This window comes from Balearica regulorum, chromosome W (genome assembly GCF_011004875.1).
Source record: "Balearica regulorum gibbericeps isolate bBalReg1 chromosome W, bBalReg1.pri, whole genome shotgun sequence".
NCBI classification, from domain to species: domain Eukaryota; kingdom Metazoa; phylum Chordata; class Aves; order Gruiformes; family Gruidae; genus Balearica; species Balearica regulorum.
Window position 1 is genome coordinate 3,746,671 of NC_046219.1, and position 18,789 is coordinate 3,765,459.

The window sequence follows — 18,789 nt, forward strand, 5'->3', positions numbered from 1 at the left end:
TGCTGCCCATCCCAAGGCAGAGTGAAGCCACCACCTTCCCGGGAGGTCAACCCAGCAGGTGGGCTCCTGCACCCTGAGCTCAGCAGCACCCACACCTCTGCCAGGCCCCCAGGTGCTGCTCACATTTCCGCTCCCACCAAGGCAGGCAGGATTCCACCCAGCATGTGCCACAGCTGCGTCCAGCCCCCAAAACAGGTGTGACCTCCAAGCGCTAGGATCTATTTTTCCACCATTTATTAACCTCTAACCTTTTATCTGTGGAGCACTGAGATGCAACACCACATTACATCAAATGGGGAGCAAAGGTTGGCTTTTAAGCAGAGACAAGAGTGGAGCCGAGTAACAGGGGACATGCTTGCAGGGCCCTTGGGTGCACTGGGGATGCACCAGATGTCCAATGAGATTTGGGGATGCTCAGGCTGGAGAGGAGGTGGGTTTAGGGGATTCTTGCTGATGGGGGGTGGGCTGGGTCCCAGCAAAGGCTGGCTATGGGATCCAGGCATCACAGCTTCACAGGGGTGGCATGAGGGGTGGTCTGTCACAGTCTCCAGGCATGGAGGGACCTCCAGACACCCCCAGCCCTGAGGAAGGAGCCAGCTCCATCCCCTAGCCAGGGCTCCTGGCCCTGCCACTCACCCTCCTCCTCCTTCTGCAAGGTGGGCACCATGGTCCCTTCCTCCCTCATTTGGGGACATACAAATCCACGAGTGTGCACAACCTTGCATGTGTACACACAACTTGGTGTGATGAGTCAACGGCTCCATGTCCAGATGGAGATTGGTGATGAGTGGTGCCCCTCAAGGGTCTGTATTGGGACCACTGCTGTTTAATATCTTCATCAATGACAGACGATGGGATCAAGTGCACCCTCAGCAAGTTTGCAGATGACACCAAGTTGAGTGGTGCAGTTGACATGCCTGAGGGACTGGATGCCATTCAGCAGGACCTGGACAAACTTGAGAACCTCATGAGGTTCAACAAGGCCAAGTGCAAGGTCCTGTACCTGGGTTGGGGCAACCCTCAGTATCAATACAGGCTGGGGGATGAAGGGATTGAGAGCAGCCCTGAGGAGAAAGACTTGGGGGTACTGGTGAATGAAAAGCTGCACATGAACTGGCAATGTGCTCTTGCAGCCCAGAAAGCCAACCGTGTCCTGGGCTGCATCAAAAGAAGCGTGGCCAGTAGGTCAAGGGAGGTGATCCTGCCCCTCTACTCCGCTCTGGTGAGACCCCACCTGGAGTACTGCGTCCAGCTCTGGGGACCCCAGTACAGGAGAGACATGGACCTGCTGGAGGTCCAGAGGAGGGCCACGAAGCTGATCAGAGGGCTGGAGCACTTCTCCTATGAGGAAAGGCTGAGAGAGTTTGGGTTGTTTAGCCTGGAGAAGAGAAGGCTTTGAGGAGACCTTATTACTGCCTTTCAATACTTAAAGGGGGCTTATAAGAAAGATGGGGACAGACTTTTTAATAGGGCCTGTGGTGATAGGACAGGAGGTACTGGTTTTAAACTAAAAGAGGGTAGATTCAGACTAGATATTGTAACCGTAGGATAGGGGCCGTGAAACAGAAACTATAGAATCAGGTTGAGATAATTAGTTTGTAACCAAGGTAATAGGTAATGAAGCTAACTGACCATGGCAAGGTACAGTGCTGCTCTGTTCCATGTACAGTCCCTACCAAACTGAACAATAGGTTTGGAGATATTAATCTTATGAAGTAAGTTGCTATGGACAGGTGCACCTACAACAAGGATACTGCGCATGCCTGCATGAAGGGGGTCATCCAGCGGACATGGGTGCAAGACCACTGACGACCACCAGAGACCCTTGAGGACCACCGACTCAAATCACTGAGCATGGGTGATGGGGAGGAGAATATGGAAATGGATTCCTAGAAATGATTATCATAGGACTGCCTTTTCTGAGAAAGATGATGAATATGTATATTTTGATCCTACATAACCTGTGTGTTGGTGATCACCTGGCATGCACGTTGGGTGGAGCTATCCCCTGTGCATCCAGCGCTGCAATCAAGAATGCCTGCCTTTTAACACTACATTGGTGTTACGAGGTTTATTCCCGGATTTCGGTGACAATATTAGGAAGAATTTTTTTACAGTGAGGGTGGTGAGGCACTGGAACAGATTTCCCAGAGAGGTGGCAGATGTCCCATCCCTGGAAACATTCAAGGTCAGATTGGACAGGGCTCTGAGCAACCTGATCTAGTTGAAGATGTCCCTGCTCGTTGCAGGGGGTTGGACTAGATTACCTTTAAAGGTGCCTTCCAACCCAAACCATTCTATGTGAGTATGTACAACCCCTCATGGGCATGCACAATTCCACACAAGTGTGCACCACCCTGTAAATGCACACACATCCCCCCCAGGGGCACACACAAGCTTGTATGGGCATTCACAACTCTGCACAAGCATGCACAACCCTGTGTTGGTGCGCACAGCCCTGCATGGGCACTCACAGTCCTGTACGGGCACACACAACTCCACATGAATGTGCATAACTTTGTACACGCAACCCGCACAGGCACACAAACCAAGACAGGCACATACAACAGCATCCAGATGTGCACAGCTTCCTACGGGCATGCATAACCCCAGGTGAGCATGAACAACCTTTCATGGATGCGCACAACTCTGCATGAGCATGTGCAACCCTGTATGTGCATGCACACATGGGCACGCACTCCAGATGGACACGCACAACCTGACATGGGCACGAACAACCCCAGACAGGCACAAACAAACCTATATGTGCATGCACAATCCCATATGTGCATGCACAATCCCAGAAGGGCACATACAATGCCAGATGTGCATGCATAACCCTAGATGGGAACACACAGCCCCAGATGGGCACCCCCCCCGGATGGAAACCCCCTCCCCTAGAGGGGCACACACCACCCCAGAACACCCCGCCCCTTGCACATCTCTGAACAGCTGGGCAGGCCTTGCCCGGGGGCAGTTGTGCAACAAGAGCAGTGGCTCCTGCTTGCGGTGACCTATGAGCAAGGACCCTTTTAATCATGTTTGCATTGATATAATTAGTAACTAATTTAATGCCATCGATGTAACTATATTCCTCTACAAACAGAAGTATTAAACTGTCAAGCCCGGGGATCAATATCCTGCCTGTGCGCAATGCAGCTCTGCTCTGCTAACCTCAGGGACCTCGTCCATGGGGCTTGGCCCCCCCAAAAGCCATGGCATCCCCAGTGCCACCCTGCCTCCACCTGGCACAGCCACTTGGGTGCTGTTGGGGGGCCAGAGTAGGGTGTCCTCATCCCCACCCCAGGTGCAGCTCCGGGGACCCTGCTCCCTCCTGTCATCCCATTGCTATGATGATGACTTTATTCTTTAAGGGATGGGGATAACGGGGCTTGTCAGGCAGATTAAAGATCAGTAGGTCAAACATGGTTTATTAAAGGGACACAAATAGACCTTGTGCCTCCCTTGCCTCCTCACGATGATTAAATAACATCATTAGCAACTCTCACTCACCTGGGAGAGGCACCTCTCCTGGCTCTGGGAGGCTTGTAGGGCTGGAGCTGGGGTCCCTGGCACCCCATGGCCCAGCTGATGCCCCAAACAGAAGAGGGATGCTGTAAGGTGCTAAGCCACCCCCCCCAGGCATCTCCAGGCTGTCCTGCCCTGGTGAATCCCTCCATGGTCCCCTGCTGCCAAGGGAAGCAATTGCAATAGGACCCCCTGCAGCCCCCACTCGCCACCTCCTGCCGGCAGTGAGGGCTCAGATTGGCAACCAGGATTTAATCCACTTAATAGGAGCTGTATCACTCCCAGACCCAGACCCAGCTCGGCTCCCCCGTGCCTTGCACCCCACCCCCTCCAACCCTGAGATGCTTAATATGCACTGCATTGATTAGCCACACTGCTATTTTTTCCATCTGGCCTCTCTGTTCATGCAGGGAGCTCAGGCGATGCTCATCTCTGTGCCCCTCCCCCAGCCCCCAGGGTGCAGCTGCACACTGCAGGTGGCCGACCACTGATGAACTATTTTTGGGGTCCTTTGACCCCTCTGGATCATCACTGCCACCTCCAAGCTGGGGATCCCTGGCTCCTTCCCCAGGGAGATGGTGCACAGCCAGGCACTCGGACACTGGGGTGTGTCCCCTGGTGTCCTGATAGGATGGGGGGATGGGAAAGCTGTCAGTGCCTCAGTTTACCCCACAGGCTTGCAACCACAGGGACTGGCCATTCCCAGTGGATGCAAAGCCCTTTACACCCTGGAGTGCAGGGACCCCAAGAATGGCCACAGCCAGAGCCCCCACCACCACTCCCCCCCCACCGTAGGGCACACACAGAGGAGCTGAGGGCTCGTGGGTTCCCCCTCCCCATCCCCCTGGAGCTGTGGTGAAGCTCACTCCCTGCCAGGCACAAACCATCCCCTAACCTTACGAGTCACCGCTCGCCTCTGCCACCAGCTGTTAATAAGTTAATGGTTATGGGATGGCTTTTCCTGGACACTGGATGCATTCAAAGGTACTACCAGCTCATGGGAGGGGAACTACTCCCCTCAACCCACAGCCTCAATGGGCGCTGGGGGGGGCTCACTCGCCCTGGCATCCCCAGCCTTAGCAGTCACCCCACCAGTGCGATTGGACACCCCTGGACCTTTCATTGTGCTTAATATTTAACAGCGCTTTATAGAACAGCAGGTTTAATCAGCACTGATAATGCAGTGGATCTGGCAGGTCATTAAAACTCTCATCTCCCAGGAGAGCTGCCTGCTGCAAACATTAACCTGGCTTTGCGCAAGGTGAGGGACTGTTTGCTGACGGTGCTGGCCTTGGGATGGCAGCCCCCCACCTGCAGCCTGGCCCTAGGGTGAAGGAGGGTCTTGCAGGGTCCCCAGCCTCCTCCTCAACCGGTTTCGTAGGAGGGGAAACTGAGGCACGGGGTGCTGGCATGGCTTGTCCAAGGGTTGGAGCCATGTATATGGAGGAAATGTGTTGTGTGGTGCCATCCGGGGACACAGTCCACAGCCCCATCCCTCCATCCTATATCCGTCCATCCAGGGGCTGTGGTGCAGGGAGTGGGTCCCGGCTCTCAGCAAGTGTGCATAACCCATGCTCAGCCCCTTGTTACTTGGTCATGATTGAACAGGCAGGGAGTCAATGAGAGGATTTGTTCGGGTTAACCTCCCTGACCCAATGATGCTTGCCACGCCACTGTCTCCTCCTCCATCCCTGCCTTCCCCTCCATCCCTCCCAGGGTGACTGGAGCTGGGGGACTCCCCTCCAGCACCGGCATCACCCCAGGTGTCCCCCAAGGGACATGCATGCACACATCCGCTATATGTGTGCATGTGGGAGTTTGCACATGCACACACCCACTATAGGGCTGGGTGAGTATGGGAGTGCACACTTGGGGGGGGCTGTGCGCACGCCTGGAACGTGTGTTGGCTGCTCAGTTCCCCCCCCCCATGCACCTCCAGCCCCATCCTCTTCCTCTGGCTGCTTTGAAGTGACAATGGTGGAGGAAGGGCTGGTGGTCTCCCCTGCGCCAGCGATCCTGGCCCCCACTGCGCACCCAAGCAGAAAGGGCATCTGGGGCTGGTGCTTGCTCCTGCCCCACCATCGGACATGGGATGTGGGTGACGGATCCGGGATGGAGCATCTCTAAGCTGCAGCCCACGGTAGGGGAATGTGGCCCCATCAACATGGGCATCCCCAGTGGGTGCCCCGCACCCCAGGGGACGGGTCTCCATAGCCCCCATGTACAGTGCCCAGCATGCTCACCCTGTGCATGCTCACACACCCAGTGCACCCCCATCTGCACACCCACACAGCCCCCAGCTTGCTCTGCACGTGCACATGTCACGTGCATGCTCTCCTTGTGCACACTCACCCCCAGACGCCCCCCTCCATACATGCTCACACAGCCCCTACACATGCTCTTCCCCTCTGCACATGCAGCCCCCTGTGCATGCTCATGCATCTCCTATACACTCTCCCTGTGTACACCCACACACCCTGTGCATATTCACACACCTCCTATATACTCTCCCTGTGCACACATACTCACCCGCTGTGTGTGCTCACCCATCCCCTACACGTTCCCCTTGTGCACACACCCCATCCGTGCATGCTCACCACATCCCCTATGCATTCCTTCTGTGTGCACATGCACACATACACACACCCCCACCCCTGTGCATGCTCATGTATCAGCTATACACACTCTCCCTAGTGCACACTCACACATCCTCTGTGTATGCTGTCCCCTATGCACATTGCCCCCCATGCACACCTGAGCTTGTTTCCCACACCCTCACACAGCTGCAAACCCCCATGGGTGCCCTGGCAGGGCCAGATCCCACCTCCCTGGAGCTGGACCCCACCTCCCTGCTGCAGCCCTGCCCAGCCTGCTGCTGGCACAGGGGATTTACCTCCATTATTAACCTAATTAGTGGATTAGCGGAGGCCCAAGTCATCGAGGGGGTGCATCCCACCCAACCCCCCCCCCCTCACATCTGATTCCGGGATGGCAGCCAGGGAGGGAGCCGGGGCAGCCGCAGGGTGGGAGGGGGTCCTACCAGTGCTCCTCTCCTGCCTGCAGTACCTTTATTCTCACACCCTTGATTAGAGACCTCAAGCCCTTGGGACCACCCCCCCCAGTCGGGAGATGGTGTCATGGTGGCTGTTAAAGCTCTCAGCATGCCCCAGACTGCAGCAGGGCTGGGAAGGCCCCTGGGGGGCAGCAGGGGGGACAGAAGGCTGGCACCCACCAGGACTGCTTGGCACCTTGGCTGGGGGCAAGGGGCACAGGGGTGGTCGTGGAGGGGGGGCTCAGCCCCTAAACACCCATGGGCTTATATGGTTCCATACATGGAGACATGGGTCCATGCACATGCAGGAGTGCCCATACACGATGGGACACTACATGTGTCCCTATACATACACACAGGTGTGTTCAGACACACATTGGCACAGCATACACGTGTGGGCAGACACATGGGCCCATACACACCCCTACACTCAGGGGCACGCACATATGGGTCCATACACACGCATCAGCACTCACACAGGTTCAGACACACATGGGCATATCCCTACACTTATATGGGCATTTATATGGATCCATACACTCATGTCAGTCCATATGCGCACACACATGCCCAGAACATCCCTGCGTGTACTCCCATACCCCATCCACACACACCCCCAGCCATACCCCAGAAGCCCCCTGCTCCTATCCTGTGCCCCTGCACTACTGCTAGGCTACTGGAGCTTCCAGAGCTGCTGCTGCTGGGGATTAATGCATTGACCCTTGCTGCTGTTGCCTCCCTGCTGCAGGTGGTCCCAGCCCTGTGGCAGAGATCTGCCCACAGGTTTGCCGGTGAGAAGCCTCCAGGCAGCTGCAGCCAGGAATAACCACCAGGTCCATCCGTGTCCTCCCCTCTGCTGCGGTGTAACCCTCTAATTCAGCCCCAGGAGCCCTGCAGTTGTTGTTCCTGCACCTGAGTTAAAGATGTGCTGGAGGTGGGGAGGTTAGGGCAGCAAGATCACCACCGTCCCCCTGGGGTGCCCCTCCTGAGCTGCCTCCGTCCCCCCAACCCCACAGGAGAAAGCAATGGGGATGAAGGCAGGAGGGCGAGTGCCGCACAGCCCTGCTGCTCCACTTTGGGATGACCCCGAGGCACAGTGAGGGGAACCGATGGAGCGGGACATCTTTGGCAGGGAGGGCTGCAACCATCTCAGAACACTTTCCTCCAGGCTTTGAGGCAGCAGTGCATCTGTTCATGGCTGGCAAGCCCCCTCCAAATGCATGGAAAGGGCAGGTGGGTGCAAGAGGCGACTGCTGGCAGCAGGGACATATGGGGCAGGAACAGCACCATGGCGGGAAGAGGAATGGCCGTGCCAGGGATGGCCAAGGACGATGGCAAACAGCTGCTCTGCTGGCAAAGCCAGCCATTCCCAAATTAACCGCTGAGGCTACCAGACACCCGAGAGTCCCCAAAGGGCCAGCTAGGGCTGACCTCCCCCCAGCTGCTCCCAGGCACGGAGGAAGGAGCTCTTGGGGGGTCCTGATTCCCCCAACTGCAACCAGATGGGCCTGAACACACTGTCAGGGCCCTGGCAGGGAGGACATCCTCCTGCCAGCAAACACTCTGCTGCCGGAGGGCTGGGCACAAAATCCAGACATTTGAGTCCCTCCTGCCCAGGGCCTTCCTTTGGTGCCACCTCTGGGAAGAGTCAGGGGATGGAGAAGGAAGCCCGGTGTCCTGGTGCTGCTCTTCAGTCACGTGGAGGAAACCAGGGTGCTGATCCCCATGTGCGTGCATGGCTCCCCAGGGGTGAAAGCTGAATTCACGAGGCCGAGCTGGCTCCCGGCAATGCCAGGCTCTTCCCAGTGCCATCCCAGTCAAACATGTGGCACAGCACCTCAGCATTGCAACTTGGTGGCATCCCCGTCCCCAGGGAAGGGGGGCTTGTGGGTAGTGCATGGTGAGACCCCACTGGGACCAGGGCTCCCTCGCAGCACTGGGTGTGGGAGACCTCCCAGACCTTTGCCCAGGTCTCTACCCATGTGTCCTTATCAAGTGGTGCCAGGGGCTGATGGAAGAGGCAGGGGTGAGGGGGTCTCACAACCCCGTAACATCAGAGTGGCCCTCCCAGATCAGAGCAAAGGTCCCGCCAGCCCCCCCCAAACCGGTACCTTGGGAAATGTATAAAACCAGAGCAAAAACATGCGATAGTTCCTCAAAACGCTCCCCTAGGAGAAGCAATGTTTGCCTATTAACCTTCAATGGGTTTCTCCACTGCAACCTCATCCTCTGCTCTGTCCTGGTTCTGGCAAGGATAGAGTTAATTTCACAAGGAGCCAGGACAGGTGAGCCAAGCTGGCCGGGGGCTATTCCATACCATGTGACATCATGCTCACCATAAAAGGGGGCTAGTCGGGCAGGGGTGGGCTCGGCATGGCTTCGGGAGGGGTTGAGTGTCCGGGTTGAGTGTCCGGTACATCGGTCAGTCATGGGATCAGTAAATCATTCTCTGTTATCACCCATTGTTAATATCTGTTATCAGTACTGTTGTTGATTGTTTTCCCTCTCCCTTGCTGTCCCAGTAAACTGTCCTTATCCCAACCCTTGAGGCTTTGCCGTTGTTTTTCGCTCTCCTCCCCGTCCCGCCGGGGGAGGGGTGAGCGAGCAGCGCGTGGCACTTAGCTACCGGCTGGGGCTAAACCACGACAGTCCTTTTTGGCGCCCAACGTGGGGCTCGAGGGGTTGTGATAACGACAAGTCTGACCCAAGTGTGTTAAAACAAAGTTGTCATAAACATTTATGATGTTATTGAAACAGTGGCTGGTCACAATGATGTTCTGTTTGGTCCCATGGCTCTGGTTTGTAAACCCGTGTTTACTCTACGCAATCCCTGCGGTGCTGTTTATCACCTCTGGGAGAGGGGTTCATGTTCTCATGTTGTTGTATTGTGTGATAATGACTTATGATATCATCGATGGTCATGAGTCTGAGCTGGTATGTGTATGTAGCATTTCTGTCATGCCCGTACCTTGGTCAACATCTCTCAGAATTGATTAATAATTGCACCCAATCTATGGGGAAGACAGGGGGGAGATACCTTCTCCCACTCTTTCACCTCCCCTTTTCCCTTTTGGATGGTTACAACAGCTTTTGAGAATTTTGAATACCCTTGGAATGTTCAGGCCAGTATATTCCTATTGCTAGGTCTCCTGAATGTGTTTCAAGTCCTGTTCAGGGTTAGCAAAATTCTTTTCAAGAGTACCACCCAGGGATCTTCCCCAAGGCTGAATGGTCAGGGCTGGCATGGCATGTGGGAGAGTATGGGCGGGTATCTAGAGACCTCCTCACCCCCAATGGTTTGGAGCTTCACTCCTGAACAATTGCAAGACCCTGATAAAATGGTAGAAAATTTGAAGGGAAAATGCTGTGGGGATTCTAAGGAGACACAACTTACTGCGCTGTGCTGGGCCCTGGCCACAATCTATCAAACACTGCTGGATAGTAGACAGCACCATCCAGAGGGAGAGAGCGGACCCACAGGCACTGCAGCTGCCCAGGCCCCCGCAACAGGCACTGCAGCTGCCCAAACCCGCGCAACAGGCAGTGTAGCCGAGCTAAAAGATCAACCCATACCAGTATCAGTCGCCCCTATACACAAAAAGAAATACACGAGGAAATCGGTTCGCTTAGTGAAAGACGATGATGAACGGGGACCATCACGAGAACAGGAAGAAGAGCCAGAACCAGAAGCGATCACCTGATCCCTGTCCCTGAGTGAGCTGCGAGATATGCGGAAAGATTTCAGCCGCCTTCCAGGGGAGCACATCATTACCTGGCTGCTCTGCTGCTGGGATAACGGGGCCAGTAGCCTGGAACTGGAGGGCAGGGAGGCCAAGCAGCTGGGATCCCTGTCTAGGGAAGGGGGCATTGACAAGGCAATTGGGAAGAAGGCACAGACCCTCAGCCTCTGGAGGCGCCTCCTGTCAAGTGTGAGGGAAAGGTATCCTTTCAGCGAAGATGTCGTATGTCGGCCAGGCAAGTGGACCACCATGGAGAGAGGTATCCAATATCTGAAGGAATTAGCTGTGCAGGAGATGGTTTATTATGATCCGGACAATGCACAGTTGCCCACAAGACCCCAATGAAGTCCAATGTACCTGACCCATGTGGTGGAAGTTTGTGCGAAGTGCACCATCATCGTACGCCAACTCACTGGCAGTAATCGACTGGAAAAGTGAAGAGGCACCCATGGTGGACGAAGTGGCTGGCCGACTCCGGCAATATGAAGGGAGTCTCTCTTCCTCCCTCATCTCAGCTGTGGAGAAACTGTCCCAGGACGTCTGGCAACTCAAAGAGGATATATCTTACTCCCCACCTGTACAGACCCGCATTTCAGCTGTTAGGAGTAAGCGTTTTTCTGCTCCAGAGAGGGGATATAGAGCATACACACCACGAGGTATCCTGTGGTTTTATTTGCGTGACCATGGAGAAGACATGAGGAAATGGGATGGGAAGCCCACCTCAACCCTGCGGGCACGCGTACATGAGCTACAAGGCAAGACAGCTGTACAAAGGGACTCTTCCAGAAAGAATGCTGCTCCACTTTCCAGCAGGAAGCCCCCCAGACCAAGTGAAAGGCCAGATCGCACTTCTGACCCTCTTGAAGGGACTTCTAAGTCCTTTTTGCAAGAGGTGACTAGTGACTATGACGAGCAGGATTAGAGGGGCCCTGCCTCCAGCCAGGTGGAGGAAAGGGACAATAGGGTGTACTGGACTGTGTGGATCCGATGGCCTGGCACATGGGACCCACAGGAGTACAAGGCCCTAGTGGACACTGGTGCACAGCGTACCCTAATGCCATCGAACTATGAAGGGGTGGAACCCATCTCTATTTCTGGAGTGATAGGGGGATCCCAACAGTTGACTCTGTTGGAGGCTGAAGTGAATCTAACTGGGAATGACTGGGAAAAGCACCCCATTGTGACTGGGCCGGAGGCTCCGTGCATCCTAGGCATAGACTACCTCAGGAGAGGGTATTTCAAAGACCCAAAAAGTTACAGGTGGGCTTTTGGAATAGCTGCCTTGGGAGCAGAGGAAATTGAACCATTGTCTACTTTGCCTGGTCTCTCGGAGGACCCTTCTGTTGTGGGGTTGCTGAGGGTTGAAGAGCAACAGGTGCTGATTGCTACTACAACTGTGCACCGGCAGCAATACCGCACCAACCAAGACTCCCTGGTTCCCATCCACAAGCTAATTCATCAACTGGAGGGTCAGGGAGTGATCAGCAGAACTTGCTCACCCTTTAACAGTCCCATATGGCCAGTGAGGAAGGCCAATGGCGAGTGGAGGCTGACGGTAGACTATCGTGGCCTGAATGAAGTCACGCTGCCGATGAGTGGTGCCGTGCCAGACATGCTGGAACTTCAATATGAACTGGAGTCAAAGGCAGCCAAATGGTATGCCACAATTGATAGAGCTAATGCATTTTTCTCGATCCATTTGGCAGCGGAGTGCAGGCCACAGTTTGCCTTCACTTGGAGGGGCGTCCAGTACACCTGGAATCGACTGCCCCAGGGGTGGAAACACAGCCCCACCATCTGCCATGGACTGATCCAGAGTGCACTGGAAAAGGGTGAAGCCCCAGAGCACCTGCAATACATTGATGACATCATTGTATGGGGCAACTCAGCAGAGGAAGTTTCTGAGAAAGGGAAGAAAATAATCCAAATCCTGCTGCAGGCTGGCTTTGCCATAAAACGAAGTAAGGTGAAGGGGCCTGCGCAGGAAATCCAATTTTTAGGAATAAGGTGGCATGATGGACATTGTCAGATCCTTATGGATATTATCAACAAAATAGCAGCCATGTCCCCACCAACCAACAAAAAGGAGACACAGGCCTTCTTAGGCGTTGTGGGTTTCTGGAGAATGCACATTCCAAATTACAGTCTGATAGTAAGCCCTCTCTACCACGTAACCCAGAAGAAGAATGATTTCAAATGGGGCCCTGAGCAACGACAAGCCTTTGAACAAATTAAACAAGAAATAGTTCATGCCGTAGCTCTTGGGCCAGTCCGGGCAGGACCAGATGTGAAAAATGTGCTGTACACCGCAGCCGGGGAGAATGGCCCTACCTGGAGTCTCTGGCAGAAAGCACCAGGGGAGACTCGAGGTTGACCCCTGGGGTTTTGGAGTCAGGGATACAGAGGATCCGAGGCCCGCTACACTCCAACGGAAAAGGAGATATTGGCAGCATATGAAGGGGTTCAAGCTGCTTCAGAGGTGATTGGCACTGAAGCACAGCTCCTCCTGGCACCCCGACTGCCAGTGCTGGGCTGGATGTTCAAAGAGAGGGCCCCCTCTACACACCATGCAACTGATGCTACGTGGAGTAAGTGGGTCGCACTGATCACACAGAGGGCTCAAATAGGAAACCCCAATCGTCCAGGAATTCTGGAAGTGATCACAGACTGGCCAGAAGGGAAAGATTTCGGAATGTTGCCAGAGGAGGAGGTGATACGTGCTGACGAAGCCCCACCATATAATAAACTAACAGAAGATGAGAAGCCATATGCCCTCTTCACTGATGGGTCCTGTCGCATTGTGGGAAAGCATCGAAGGTGGAAGGCTGCTGTATGGAGTCCTACACGATGAGTCACAGAAGCTGCTGAAGGAGAAGGTGAATGGAGCCAGTTTGCAGAGGTGAAAGCCATCCAGCTGGCTTTAGATATTGCTGAAAGAGAAAAGTGGCCAACGCTGTACCTCTATACTGACTCATGGATGGTGGCCAATGCCCTGTGGGGGTGGTTACAGCAGTGGAAGCGGAGCAACTGGCAGCACAGAGGGAAACCCATCTGGGCTGCCCCACTGTGGCAAGATATTGCTGCCTGGCTAGAGAAGCTGGTTGTGAAAGTATGTCATGTAGATGCCCACGTACCCAAGAGTTGGGCCACTGAGGAACATCAGAACAACCAGCAGGTGGATCAGGCTGCCAAGATTGAAGTGGCTCAGGTGGATTTGGACTGGCAGCGTAAGGGTGAATTATTTATAGCTCGGTGGGCCCATGACACCTCAGGCCATCAAGGAAGGGATGCGACATATAGATGGGCCCGTGATCGAGGGGTGGACTTGAGCATGGACACCATCTCACAGGTCATCCATGAATGTGAAACGTGCTGCAATCAAGCAAGCCAAGCGGGTAAAGCCTCTGTGGTATGGAGGACGATGGTTGAAATATAAATATGGGGAAGCATGGCAGACTGATTACATCACACTCCCACAAACCCACCAAGGCAAGCGCTATGTACTTACAATGGTGGAAGCAACCACTGGATGGCTGGAAACATATCCTGTGCCCCATGCCACTGCCTGGAACACTATTCTGGGCCTTGAAAAGCAAGTCCTGTGGCGACATGGCACCCCAGAGAGAATTGAGTCAGACAACGGGACTCATTTTCGGAACAACCTCATAGACACCTGGGCCAAAGAGCATGGTATTGAGTGGGTGTATCACATCCCCTACCATGCACCAGCCTCTGGGAAAATTGAAAGGTACAATGGACTGCTAAAAACTACCCTGAGGGCAATGGGTGGTGGGACCCTCAAACACTGGGATACACATTTAGCCAAGGCCACCTGGCTAGTTAACACTAGGGGATCTGCCAATCGAGCTGGCCCTGCCCAATCAAAACTTCCACGCCCAGTAGAAGGGGATAAAGTTCCTGTAGTGCGCATGAAAAATATGTTCGGGAAGACAGTTTGTGTTATCCCTGCTTCAGGCAAAGGCAAGCCCATCTGTGGGATTGCTTTTGCTCAGGGACCAGGGTGCACTTGGTGGGTGATGAGAAAGGATGGGGAAGTCCGGTGTGTACCCCAAGGTGATTTGATTTTGGGTGAAAATAGCCTATAAATTAAATTGCATGATATTAATAGCGATATACTGTATCAATGGTATGACCATAAGAATCACCCAAAACTAATGAAGGATGGACTTTGAAACTGAACAAAGTGCCATGATGATGGAACTAGAACTGACTTCAACTGGTGCCCAGAAACTTCATTGAAAATCACATCTTTGACGAGCAGACTGTGAGCATGGACCATACCAGATACACCAGCCGTGAAAAACTCCAGATGCAGCGTGCAACAATCCAGCAGCACGCACCATCTCTCCTGCTCTGAGAGACTGTAATGGCAGATGGAACCCAAAGCCATGGACTAAATGAACTCGACAGACATTTTAGAGCGATAGCCCATAGAGTAAGGCAATGAGATCTGTAAAATAATCTGGGCATGATGTAGATGTTATGGAATAAGGGGTGGATAATGTCCTGGTTCTGGCAAGGATAGAGTTAATTTTCACAAGGAGCCAGGACAGGTGAGCCAAGCTGGCCGGGGGCTATTCCATACCATGTGATGTCATGCTCACCATAAAAGGGGGCTAGTCGGGCAGGGGCAGGCTTGAGGAGGGGCAGGCAGGGTGTGGCTCCAGGAGGGCTGAGCGTTTGGTCAGGTCCTGGCATTGTAAATTGTTCTCTGTTATCACCCATTGTGAATATCTGTTATCAATACTGCTGTTGATTGTTTCCCTCTCCCTTGCTGTCCCAGTAAACTGCCCTTATCCCAACCCTTGAGGCTTTGCCTTTGTTTTCTGTTCTCCTTCCCATCCCGCCGGGGGAGGGGTGAGCAAGCGGCGCGTGGCACTTATCTGCCCCCTGGGGCTAAACCACATCATGCTCCCATTTTTAGCACCACCATGCTGCACTGTGTGGAAAAAAACCTCACGGCTTGCCCTGCACCCACCTCCCATCCCATCCCCATCAGGGCCGCCTCCTTGCTGCAGAGTCAGGGAAGTGGCTCTCTGCCCACTCTCCACAAACCAGCTAGGATTTAGGGATCCTGGTTCACTTAGCTGTCCCCCCTGCCCAGGAGGATGACAGCAAAGACAAACCCTGACACCCATCCCGGGTGATGCCAGTGGTGCCGTGTTGGGACGTGGAAGCTTTGAGCAGGGGGTCCCAGTGGGAGACATAGCTCTGGTTGCTGTGGTGTCTCTCCCCAGCTCCAGGACTCCCATGCCCACACTGCTGGTGCCCCGGCAGCTTGCAAGCAGGTACCTGCCACCGTCCGTGCCCCACAGCATTGCAGTCCAGTCCCTGGGAAACCTCTGAAAGCTGGAGCACGGCCATCCTCCCCACTCAGCCCCTGCCAAGAGTGGAGAAGCTGTTCCCCAGGCTGGGAGAGGCATGGCTCTGCAGCCTGGGGAGGAATGGGGACAGCACAAAAGTCCCTCCCAGGAAGGGATATGTCCCCTCCCAGATGATCACAGGGGAGGGACAGGAGTGACAGCCACCCTGCAGACCCCAAGACAAGCTGGCGCTGCAGCCTGCTCCAAACTGTCACCTCATACAGGACAGCACCAAGCAAAGGCAGGACAGGGCTGGTCCCAGTAACACTCTCCCAGTCTCATCCCATAAAGCCACCCCAAGGCAATCGGTCCCCTTGTCCCTGCGCACCCAGGGGGCACTGAACAAAAGGAACATCCCACTGTCCCCTGGGATGGCTGGGACATGCCACCTGGTGGGAAACCCATGTGTGGGTGTCTCTGGAGCAGGGACTCATTGCCTTTCCAATCAGGGTTGGAGAAAAAAGAGAGGAAACAAGCAAGGAGTCAGTTCTCACCCATGGAAGCTGCAGCAGGATTTATCCCACTGCCCTGATCTCCCCTGCAATCCGTCTCCCTGGTATTCACACCGCACTGCTTCACTCCTGCCCTGCAAAGGGAGCATGGGCAGCCCCAGCCAGTGGCAGGGCACAAGGCTGAAGGATGAGGCTTTCTGTAAAGCCTTCCCAGGCCTGGGAGGGAGATGCCACTTCCCACCTCCTGGCTGACCCCAGGAACTGGACAGTCAGCCTTTTTTTTGCGCAGCAGGGTGTAATGTAACACTTCCCCAATGAGCTATTTGGCCTATGCAGCTCACCCACCCCAACCCTCCCCGGGTTGCTTTTGAAGCAGCATCTGGCACTGGCAGCATCCCAGGCAGGTGTCCAGGGAGGAGGGCTCTGGCCCTTCCAAACAACCAGAAAGGGCAATCTCCAAACAGAAAGGGCAGTGTCCTTGCTGCTGTCCCCATCCCCTCCTGCCAGAGACACTGTGGATGAGCTGGTAAGTCCCCTCATCCCACTGTCCCCTGAACAGTACCATCCTAAAATGCTACACACCAGCTGCACAGGGACCAACTGCCTGCTCCGTCTGTTTGCCACATCCTCCCTGCCACCAGCATCACTCCTCTTTCCCTCCACGATGAAGCCAAGCACATAGGGAGTGCAAACCCGACCTGGTGCTGTGCAATCCACTCTCACACTCATGCACTGAGCAGCTGTGTGTGAACCAAGGCTTCCATGACCCAGCAGGGATGGGATCCACACACACAGGGGCAAGTTATTAAATATGCAGAGGCCTTTCCTCCAGCCTATATATGAGTCCTGGGAGCCCTGTCCCCCCGCCAGATCTCCATGGCACATCGGGCCCCCTATGCCCATCAGGAGCGAGGTGATGGGGTTGATGCGCTGCTCCCTCCAGCCAATGTAGGAAATCAATGAGCAGCATCGACCAGCTGTAATACTCCCCGGCCCTTACAGAGACACAGGGGAGCTCAGCTCCACGGCCTGCCAGCTCCTTGGGGTGACCACACACCAGAGCCCTCGCCCTTGTCCATCTCTGCAAAACCTCTGTGGACAGAGGTCACCCCATTTTACCTGTCATGGAAAGCACCGGGGATGGAGTCTGCATGGGTCAGGGCAGGCAGAGGGAGGTGCCTGGACACTGGGCACCCAGTCATGCTGCAGGGCCTGGGGATAGGCATAGGGGACACTGGGGAGGTGGGGTACATGAGGCAGGGGTAGGATGGGGCTTGGTGGCAGGGAGATGGGGAGCAAAGAAAGATGTCTGTTGGCAGTGAGGAACATTCGGGGGTACCCATTTGGGGCAGGATGGGGCTCCAGGACAGGGGTGCTGTCTGGGGTGCACTGACTGTGCTTGCCTGGGATGTGGTTTGGGGGAAGCGGAGGGGGAATGGGGGGTCCCATTTAGGGTGGTCGGGGGCCGTCGGGGAGCGTCGTAAGGTCCGCGGGCCAGGCAGGCCGCCTGCTGCCGCTGCAGACTCTCCATCGCCGCCAGGCGCATCCCCCCCGCCGCCCCCGGCCTCAGTGCCGTCGCCGGAGGAGGAGGAGGGAGGGGAGGAAGCACCCCCCAGCCCACCAGTTCTCCCCTCCCGGGGGCCCTGCCCAAAAGTTGACTGCGGAGCCGCCGCCGCACCGGGCGCGGCACCCACTGCCGGAGTGGCTGCCTCCTCCGCCGGGACCATCCGGCACCCTCCCCGCTCCCACTCGGCACTCTGCCCTACCGGGGACCCGGCCCTCCGGGACCTCATCCCTCCTCCTCCGGGGGACGCCCTCCCCGCTCTCACCGGGGACAGGTCCGACCGGGGATTCCCGTCCCTGTGTTGCGGGGAGCCTCCCTCCTCGGTCCCATAGAAACCGTGTCCTGCTGGGACCCTCCGCCCCCGCTCCCGCCGGGGACCGCGTCTTACTGGGGATCTCCTCTCTGGTACCACCGGAGACCTTCGCCTCGACGGTCCCAGCGGGGACCCTGTCCTACTGGGTACCGTCCTCCTTGGTCCCACCGGAAGCCATCTCCTACCGACCCCCCCCCCCGCCTCGGCCCTGCCGGGGACCCAATCCTGGTCCCTTCGGAGATCCCCCCTCGGTCCCACCGGACGCCCTGTCCTCCCGGCACCCCTCTCCCGTTCCCATCGGGGACCCCCATCCCGCTCCCTGTCCGATCGGGAGTGCACCCACCCCGCTCCCACCGTGCACCCCCGCGCTACCGGGGCCCCTCCGCTCCGTCCCGTCGCGGTGCGGCCGCGCCGGCCCTCACCAGGGCGGGTTTGGCCGCCAGGCTGGGATTTTCCACCATGCTGCCGGCTTCGAGCACCGCCCGGGGCTCGCCCCGCCGTCCCGGGGGGCACGGCCGGCTGCTCCGCCCGGTGCCGGGCTGCCGCTCACATGACGCCGCGCCCGCCGATATTTCTTTTATTCCGCAGCAGATGAGGGTGGGTGAGATTTTCCCCTCTTTTCTTTCTTTCTTTCTTTCTTTCTTTCTTTCTTTCTTTCTTTCTTTCTTTCTTTCTTTCTTTCTTTCTTTCTTTCTTTCTTTCTTTCTTTCTTTCTTTCTTTCTTTCTTTCTTTCTTTCTTTCTTTCTTTCTTTCTT

General features: G+C 55.6%; 1 protein-coding gene and 1 long non-coding RNA gene across 2 annotated transcripts in view; one reads left to right on the top strand and one right to left on the bottom strand.

Moving 5' to 3' along the window:
* LOC142599255 (uncharacterized) overlaps positions 1 to 18,776 on the bottom strand; it is a 32,905-nt gene extending 14,129 nt beyond the window's left edge. The window contains exon 1 of the long non-coding RNA XR_012832885.1: positions 18,456 to 18,776. This is a non-coding gene — a long non-coding RNA (uncharacterized LOC142599255). The remainder of the gene's footprint in view (positions 1 to 18,455) is intronic.
* LOC142599342 (uncharacterized) overlaps positions 1 to 18,789 on the top strand; it is a 739,733-nt gene that overhangs the window by 587,118 nt on the left and 133,826 nt on the right.